Source organism: Sphaeramia orbicularis, chromosome 17 (genome assembly GCF_902148855.1).
Source record: "Sphaeramia orbicularis chromosome 17, fSphaOr1.1, whole genome shotgun sequence".
Lineage (NCBI taxonomy): Eukaryota > Metazoa > Chordata > Actinopteri > Kurtiformes > Apogonidae > Sphaeramia > Sphaeramia orbicularis.
Genome location: NC_043973.1, coordinates 4,165,160 through 4,175,953, shown reverse-complemented (window position 1 = coordinate 4,175,953; position 10,794 = coordinate 4,165,160).

The following is a 10,794-nucleotide window of genomic DNA, read 5'->3' as shown; positions in this document are numbered from 1 at the left end:
TCTCAGCTATTCTTCTGCTTCCTGTCATAGGCGACCCTACAGTATTTCTATGGTAACATAAAATGCTATTTGGCGAATGCTTATGTATGTGCCTCATGCTACTATTGCATGTCTAGTCCATGCCTCGTCTTTTAGAGAAGTGAAGCCTTGGCCCTGGTGTGAGAACACTGAAAAAATCTGTTTTGTGACCTTACAAAACAGATTTTTTCCATAACGGTTTGAAATTGAGCCCGTTTACATGCACACTAATTCTCTGATCATTATCCAATTTCTGGAATTATCAGATTATTCCAGTGATCATGTAAACATTATAATCAAATGTGTTTTATCAGATAACAGCAGTAATCTGATTACTATGAGAAATCAGATTTACACACCTGGATTTCTCCCCATACTCTGATGTCTTCCTGCATGTACACAAGTTAATCTGATTTATTTAGTTCTTTTCCATCTGCACATGTGTAAACACATTAAAATCATAGAAAACAGAAGTTACATAGTCTAATGTGAGTGGAAGACAATAACAGGAAGTTTGATTCTACCATCACTATGTACGTACATACTCCAAAAGAAATCTGATAATGGACTTGAGCATCTAAACCAGGGTTTAGAATATTGCATTAGTGCATGTAAACATGCCAGACCTGATAATTACAATTATCTGATTACTCCCAGCTATCAGATTTTTATGGTCATGTAAACAGGCTTATTGAGAGAACTGAGAGAATGGCATGAGTTTATGACATTACTTCAGCAGATTATGATGCAAAGATGTGGACAGATTTGACTGAAATAATATTTCTTATTTTTAAGCATGGAAAGCTATGAAATTCATCTTATTTGACTCCGACTACATTAATAATTACAAATAAAATGCAGAAATTCTGAAGTATCATATGTCCCAGGAAAAGCAGTCCTCTTTTTGGTTATGATTTAAAAAAGCAAGAAGTTTTGTCCGGTTTAATTTTCAGCCAAAGGTTTTAATGAAAAACATTCACACAATGATAGAACATGTGTGTCTAGATTGGTGGAGTGCTGAGCAGCAGCTGTTACCCAGAGGTGAATGTCTCACTTCAGATTGAACCTCATTACATGTACATGAGGTGTTTCTGTGTGTTTTTCCCATCTGTGGTGTTCACGTCATTTATAGCAGTGCTTTGTGGTTCTTGCAGTAAGGCAGCAGCCATTAATCTGGACAATTAAGAGCAGCAGGAGAAACAACTGGTCTAGTACAGTCAACTTCAAAAGTCAAGTCTCTAATATATATTTATATATAGAATATATATATATAATATATTATATATATATAGACTACATACACACGCATATATATAAACCATTTCCACACCTGCTTCAAACAAAAAAACTAATCTCAGTGTTCTTTGTCATGCAGCGGTGTGGGAGCAGCACATTAGGAGACATTTGTGTTTTAAATACACGTATAGACCTGCTTAGGTGTTTTAGAGGTACACCCCTCGGGTTTTATGTACTTTCTGATACGTCCTAATTAGAATAACACAGAGTTCTGTTCATTTTTTATCTAGGCCTATAGAGGGCAAAAGTCCCTTTGGATTCACAGTATACTTCTGCAAGAGAGTCTTTGTCACTCATCATTTTGTAAAGGTAAAAAATGTGGAAAAAAAAAAAAAAGGTTTTCAGATAAATGGACCCCAATATTCTTGCTACTCCTGTTTTAACGCTGTTGAATACATTATTTAAACAAGGTCAAAAAAACTTTTTTTTTTTCTTTTAAATCAGATACCCAAAGTGTCATGGAAGTTATAACTCCTGAATGCTTACAATATCTTTACAAGAATTACTGTGACCTCAGTAATGTAATGCTATGTATAAGGCCACTTAAATATACAGTAGTGTTCAAACCAATACTGATGACCTGTCCCTACATCAGGGTAATTACTGTGAAAACTAAGGCTAATACTACCACTGAATGTAACATCGACTCTTGATTTTGCTTCTAGATTACATTGATCACTGAATACCCCTCACCTCACCCTCCTGTAAAATACTTGTGGAAAAAAAAACAAAAAATGTGCTCATGAGATATATTCCATCTTAGTGCTGAATGATATAAAACAGAACCCTAACCCTAAAACAGTCCATTCTGAGCTGACCCTCTGTAGATGGATATTATACTGTGTATAGGGATTGTACACTGATGAAAACATTATTATTAATATTATGTTCCTTTTTTTTTACTTAGATCCCCCTAAATCTTCTTTACCCTCAAACCTTTACGCACTGAACCTTTAAAAGTTTTACATTTGATTTAGCTCCAGGTACTCATTCCTGCGTTCTGGTGAGGCATTGACAATGGTTGTGGATCATTGTATACAAGAATAAAATATCTTTCCACAATATGTTACCTTAAACATTAGTTATGCAAATCATATTTGATGTCATACATTTATATAAATTAATCATTCCACATTATCAGAAAATAAGTTGAAAGGAATTAAAATGCACACTAGTCATTTCATCAAATTAGAACTAAAAATACAACTTTTGCTATTCGTATATCTAACTTTGACCAACATGACATGTTCATGGGACCTCTGGTCATGTGACAGTAAACTTACACTTGATCCAAGCATGTATCTCCAACATCCAGAAAGCATATCATTCTTTTAGAAACTTATTATGGCTTGTTTTTACCCTTTGGTGCAATAGGTACTACAGCATTATGTTTTCAGGTCGTTCAGTCTTGTGAATGTGAAGTCTCACAAATAACTTGAAGGAAATCCTTCATATTTGACACAAACATTTACTTGAACGTGGGCATGAAAGTTAAAGGTCAGTTTCAGTGTGAGCTCTCGATACAGGTTCTTTGCCATAACACAAGAGTTCATTTGCTAAATCTGGTTTCTAAATTTCTCTCACATGAAATAGAAAAAATAGGACATTTTATAGCCCAAGTATGACATTAGAAATACATATAAGTAAAATGTCACACCAGTGGCAGCTGGTGAAATTATTTTTGGTGGGGCACAGTATCCAAGTCAGTTTTCAGCTGCACTATGACAACATCACCACCAGGATACATGCACATACATCACTATTTTAAAATATTAAAATAAAAATACACACTATATGTTTTCAGTCATGCATTTTTATGTGTACATTTCTATCCTTCAAACATGCACGTTTTTCCATGACTCTATTGTTGAAGTCAGACATGTCCCTGACAAGTGTCTTTTCCACAGATAGAATGGCCTTTGCATTTAGACCAGGGGTGAAGGTACTACAGGTAGATCACATGGCATAAAAAAATAGAAAATCAACGTAAGGGCTAAAATTAATCTGTGAACCCTCTTGCACCAGGAGTAGACCCCCTGGTCTCCCAGTTTCCTGACTGAAACCAGTAGTGTTAACCACTGAGCTCTCCAGCTGCTCAGTGTCTGCGTTAGTTTTGCGCCCCAAACAGGAAACATGTGACATAACTGCTCACTAAATGAATAAAAACATTTTTAAACCACACTTGAATGCAGACTATACACAGTACTCACGGACTGTATCATGTATATTTTTATGTAAGTTGTATTTAAATATTAACTAGCGTCGACCTGTGGGGAGCCATGGGTTCTAGATCCTGGACTTCATCATTGTCAGTACCGAGGGTGGGATGCAAAAAGGGGGTATTTTTAAAATCCACTGAGGGACAGTATCCTGGGGGCCACATCCCGATCCTGAGGGGCAACATCCCACTCCCCCCATGATATTTGTTGTGTATTCACACATGCTGTACCACATTTGTCCAGCAGTCACCACCAAAGTATTCACATGATTCTGGGCATAGCAATGTGATTGTAAGGCTATTGTATTCTATAATTACTAATATTTCCCAAAACATTGGTCCTATCAACTTGCTGTTTTGACAGTCCCTTCCCTCACCAAAAATACATAAGTATGCCTAACTGCAGCAGTCAGCTCAGTATGGATTTTGTGTGATGCCTGAGACACACAAACACACACACAAACAGAGCCTATATTCCTTTTATAATTTATAATGTTTTTGTAAAATTATTTTATGTGATTCCCATCATCTTCTTTATGTGAGACAGGTGGGGCAGCACTCTAGTGCCGTCTATTGACGAGTCACCACTGCCTCACACACCCAGTTTTTACCTCCTGCAACTTATACTACTTGACCATTTTCATCATATGATTAATTTAAATATGTAAGATACAATCAAAGGTATTATGTGAAGTTTGCATTGGAGTCTGGTTTGTGTTAAGAGCTGGTCATTTAATCTCCAGAATACAGCACTAGCCACTGTTATCCTAGAAATGGAGGAGCTGACATCAACAAATTTTTTTCAGACTCTAACACAACCTCCAACCTTCATGTAACCATGAGTGTGTGTGACTCTTACAGATTGAACCTTTAACCTATTATTTAACTCTTATTTTACGTGCTGTTTTTAATACGTTTAGCTGTTTCTCTTTCTCTGTAACATTCAAAGGTACAGTAGAACATTGCAGTGCGAGTGCACCATTGTACGAGTAATTTGCTTTCAATTCATTTCAAAAGGAAGATTGATTTGTAAAATCAGTAAATCGCAAATCAAGCTCGGTCATGGAATGAATTAAACTCATGCTGCAAGGTTCTACTGTACTTAAAGCTCTCAGTCCAACTGCGGTAGACTGTATTTCCTTCATGAGTTGTAGTTTCATAGGTTTGCTTGACTCTCTCCAGATTCAGAGTTTTCTGTTTGACCCAGACAGTTGAAGGTGCCTTCGTCTTCATCTGGTTAGAGTACGTCTTATTACTCTTTTTTTGTTCTTTTTTCTTCCTCTTCCATTCTGTATGTTTAGACTGAAACAAGACCATCATGACTTCCTTCCATCAAGAGAAACATTGATTTCAGCTCAGCAGGGATCATGCAAAACAGACTCTCATTAAAATCATAATTAGACCTTCGAAATAGCACACGGGGTTCAACACTGGGGTAAACTGAAAATCACTGGAAACCATTGAACTTCAACTTAGCCTTTCACTTCCAAACAAAATGATCCTGGTTATGTCTACATCATACATACAATGTGATGTGAAAGCTAAATGCACCGTCACTTCCGCTCAAGCTGTTTTCTGTCTGTTTTTTAGTGGATGCCATCCAGTGTTAAGGGAAATTACCAGTGCCCGCTACACCTACTTTAAATGTGAATGAGTGTTAATATCCAGTTAACTACACAGGCTAGAATGGATAAACCAAACCAAATCACTTTTGAGTTTAGTTTGGGATAGAGTACTATACAGTCGTGGAAAAAATTATTAGACCATCAAAAGTCATCAAAAACAATGGTTATGCAATCAATGCTAACTCTGGTGTGTATCATGTGACTAAAACAGACAGAAAACATGGAATGCCTGAAAGCCCGTTTTTTATCAGTACAATGCCATAGATAATGATATAAGAATTGAAGTGATTTTGTTTATTAGCAAGAAAACATGAAAAATTGATAGATATTAGCTCTGAAATTCAACTACTATGAGCTATTTTTGTTGTTATCATTATATTTGTCCAAACAAATGTACGTTTAGTTGTACCAGGCATTAAAATGAACAAGAAATGGAAGAAAACAAGGATTGGTCTAATATTTTTTTTCCACAACTGTACATCTGTAAATCAATGTGATATTTATGTTGATCGTCATGTTAATGGAATGACTTCTCATGACATCTTGCAGTGATTAATGAACAAATCCTCGCATTTGTGATTTAATGGAAAAACTGACATTACGCACTTCTGTTTAGTAAATATTGGTAAAGTTTTGCGCATATGTCCAATGGAAAAGCGTCTACTGACAAGTTTCTAATCACTCCGAAAATGACATATTGTAGATGCATGAAGCTGGTAAATGCAAAATGCCACTAATATTAGTAAAAGATGTTGTATAGCTATTGCACTGAATCTGTCACAGTCCCATGGTACAGGTGTGTTTGAGGTTTGGCACAAAATAATTTGGCCAGGCTGAGGAGAGACTGTGGTTAGGAATAAAATAATAAAGTAATGTGACCGTCCTTGTCATAGGTACAAAATAGGACCAATGGCCCAGTATCTCACTGCCATGTTCTATCTAGAATCAATAACAACTTGAATCTGTGAGGTTGTCAGGTTCTGCTGCTATGTTAGGGTCCTGTGGTTTTGATGCAGAAGATCAATCTCCCAATAGAGGTGGTACTTAGACCGTCATGAGACAGGTTAGTTTTACACTACTGATGATGTGTTGTTGCAATAATAATCCTTTTTTGATCCTTTGATGTCAGCTCTTCCTATCATTGTGAAGCAGAATTCACCAAGCGTTGGATTGTTCACCCACTAATAGGGAACGTGAGCTGGGGTTAGACCATCGTGACACAGTCTAACCCCAGCTCAGGTGATTTCATGTATAGAACGTGTTTGAATCACAAGAATGTCATTAATTCATTAAGGATAGAACTTTGTAACTGTCAGTATTTCTAGGCTATTATGTTATTATTGTACATGCTTACAGAAACTTTGATGAGAAAAATTAAAAGTGACAGGAAATGGAAGCCAGTAGCAAACAAAAAAGAAAAAAGGAGCAAAACAAAGTGAGTGGATGAGAAGTGGCGACAGAAAAAAAACAAAAAACAGGAGTTTAGTGAGGAGACAAATCAACAGTTAAGGGTGGTACTTTCACTGGAGGAGAACTCAACTAATTAAATGAAGGTCCAAATATGGCTTCCTATCAGTGCTCAATAGTAACTATATTGATATCTCTAACCATTTCCATGTTATAAGCCATCAAAATATGGATCATTATGTAAGTAAAGGCAAATTTGTAATATTTCAAAAATTCGTCAAAACTCAAGATTTCTCAAAATTGTGAACAAACTTTTGTAGACATTGTCCAAAGGAAGCAATATATAATATTGAAATGAATCTGACCAGTAGTTTCGTCAGAGAAGATGTTGGAAGAAATTGCTAATGAAGACGACGCTGAAGATGATGACAGACTCAACGCCTTCACAATAGCTCATGACCTATCGGCCGATGGGCTGGAAACAACTTGGTTATAGTTTGGTATAGATTGTGATTATATAGATATAGATTTTAGATTCATGATAGTCATTACAAAAAAACACAATCCACTTTCATTCCAAATAGGGCATTATCACTTGTCTCCTAAGTCAGTGCACAAAGTTTCTTATTTCATTTTCACCTCCAGCTATATCCATCTAAGGTTCTTGTCTATTTAACAATGTCATGTGACCGCTGTTTTACTTTTTTCACATGCACCTGTTCATACAACCACAAGGGTTACCTACATAAATCCCCTTTAAAAAAATGATCAGTATTGTTTGTTTTTTTTTTCTGTCGAGTTCAAACAGGTACATCGTAGTGTATAAATCTTTGGGTAACCTGCAGTAGATCAAGGTCAGCACAGCTTTTAGGAGACGGACGGGACCGGACATGTACCAGTGTTATCGTCATAATGTAAAGAATACACCTTGACAACCCAAAGCAACACTTTAAACAACATAAGTTTAGGACTTAAAATGTTGTTGCTGCTCATCTTCAGGATAGACTGCAGCCTCTGTGTCTGCTCCGTCCAATATTATCCACAAAATCCACAGTTTAAAGTCCACCAGAAACTTTTGTAAAATGGCAGTTGTGTGGAAAATAAGGAAAATACTAGTTTAGAAAAATATCTGCATTAGTGTGGATATGGCACATGTCTCTGATTGTGTTTTTATGACATGTTTTCTGTCCCATTGTCCTTTGTAGCACTTTGATCAATTTGTGCACTTTTTGTACGTGCCCTATAACGCTCTGTTCAGACTGCAGGCAAATGTGGCCCAAATCTGATTTTTTTGTCCATATGTGACCTGTATCTGATCTGTTAAAGACAGTTTGAACAGCACAAATCCGATGTTTTCAAATCCGACCCAGGCCACTTTCATATGTGGTTTTAAATCCGATACGTATCTGATATTTACGTCCCCAGGAGGTATTGTGATCACTTTGCTTTGTGTGTTTGTTTATTAGCAACTTTACGGGAAAACTATTCCAACTATCGTTACCAAATCTTCCCCACAGATAGGCCTAGGCCCTGGGACCAACCCATTAAATTTTGGGCCAAGTAGGCCAAAGTTCAAGGTCACAGCAAGGTCACAACATCTACAATTTTCCTGTCTCTCATCATTGAGCAATTTTCGAAAATTAATAAAAATTCAAAACGACTCCGATTAGCCTCCAATTTGATCCACCCGTAGCTTATAACAATATCTTGTATCTGGCACAAAATTGTCCACATCCACTGTGGAATGTGGACTCTGTGGACATTTACATTTAACATTGAAAATCCCATTACGACACATTTTTCATCATAACTCAACAAATATTGATTGGAATTTAATATAATTTGACAGACACATGATTGGTACCAAGCTTCAACTTTTTCTGCTGTATGGAACAACCTTGAAACTGTTTAACTTAAAAAGAAATAGTTGATCCACACATGCACACCGTTCGGGGTGCTTGGCGGAGGTTTGCGTTCTCTGAACACTTGTTTGTAATGCCACTTCAGTCTGAACGGCCAGGTCGCATTTATCCGACCTTTAAGTCACTGAAATGCAATAAAATTCACAATTCTGTGTCCCAGGAGGAGGAGCGGCAGGAAGAATATATTTCCTTCTGTAAACACAGTGCGTTTCTGCATGGTTACGTTTTATGTCAGGACCTCTTTTGCGCATGCGGGTCACTTCAGGGTCGTATTCAGTTACTGATAGAAACTGATAGAAGTCGCATTAAATGTGTAATATGAACGTGCACACAAAAAAATCGGATTTCACCAAAAAATCCGAATTGTGTATCAAGACCTGCTGTCTGAACGTCGTCTTGGTGACTTTTCTGAACTTTTTGTGCTTAGGGTAAGGGGTGGCTAGTCACCTGCATGTTTTAAAGACCTGCTGCAGCCGTAGGTGCTCGTAGGAATCTGAGGCCCTTTGACCAGGGTTGGATGTTTCTTGCTCCAGGCTCGCTCCAAAAAGTTTGGAATGTTCTAACTTTGAACATGGATTTGTGGACAAATGAGCTTAGACCTATTTGCATCATTTCTATAGATATCTGCCTCTGTGACTCTTATGCTTTTTGACTAAATGTCTTAATTAGATTGTTATAAATATTATGTGTTAAAGATCATTAAACTTGACATTGTAATCCTTTTATAGCCAGAAATTTATTGCAAATATGTAAATAATATGTATATACAGAACAAGTATATAAATAACTGATTCTCTTTTATATTTCCTGTTTCACTCTTAAATGTTTCTGCCTGTCTATTTGTCCTTTTTTTTGTATTTTGCTGCCGTAAACACTGCAGTTTCCCCATGGTGGGATTAATAAATTCATATCTTATCTTATCTTATCTTATCTTAAAAATGTATCTGATTTAACTGATCTATATTTTAATTTATGTTAGTGAAAGTGAGTGAAAGTCTATATTTCTGATGTTAAAGCTTTAACCTACCACTGAACCATATGCTCTTTTTTTGGCTTTTATTTTATTTGTTACCCACTCTAATTACCATATTCCTGCATAAACTCACACATATACTACCTGCCCTTAGATTTCCTTGCAATTCCTAAGTAAGGAAAACAGGATTTGTCCAAAATGTCTAAGTTGGTTATTAGTCTTTGGTTAAATCTTGAAATTCTCTTAAAATATTATTAAATGTTTTATGAATTAATTGAGTATGAACTCAATAAAATTTATTTACTCATTTCTTTTCAGCCTGAAGGTCACAGGTGTATATCATCATCATCATCATCATCATCATCATCCTCATCATCATCCTTTTTTCCAGAGATAAAAGACAATAACCTAATATCATTCCATTTACTCCCTGATGATCCTCATAACATCCTTTATCAGTTGTAGAGGTCCAGTTCATCCACATACGTACATAACACACACACACACACACACACACACACACACACACACTCTGCCCTCTCCCTGTACCCAGCCCTGGTTGCCTAGGAGACAGCTGAGATGGGGACCCCATCTCATTACAGTCCAATGGGGCTGTGTGACTGGCTGGAGGAGGAAGGCATCTTTATCGCCATCTAGCAGGCAAAATAGAGAAAGGCAATTTTTTTTAAAGCTGCATTCTGCCTAGTAACCAATTTGCTGACTTCTATAGTGCTGAGATACACATTAGATGAGCTCTGAATTTCTAATGAGACTCAGAGCGCTGTGAGATTTAGAGCACTGAGAGAAGTTTAATATGGACCATTTATGAAAATACTGACAGGTACTCTATAGTATTAATGGTAATAAATGTAGAACATAAATGTCCTTCTAAAAACACAAGGCGAATATACGCAACATTAAAATCCTTTATGGTTCTACGGGAACCAAATGTAATGCATTAATCCAGAGTAATGATCAAAGGCGTTTTGGAGGCATTTCTGATGATTTGAGTTGAAAAAGGAAACTTCCTTTAGTGTCCTCACATTAGAAATAACTGAACACAGATTGCATTAATTAGATCCCATTGCACCTTTTTTCTGGATCGTTTCTGTCAGAGCAGTTCAGTTGTTCCAGTGCGATTTTCTCAAAGTTAAATTTTACTCATTTAAAGCACATATTGTACACGTAAAATGCATACAGTATACATGCTGATGCATTAATTGATCAGTTCTCTAGAATTGACATAGACCACAGTTGTTTTTTACCATGAAATGTGACAGAGACATTCATGTCACCTTCAGACAGAACATCTCACCATTTTGTTATATATGATGT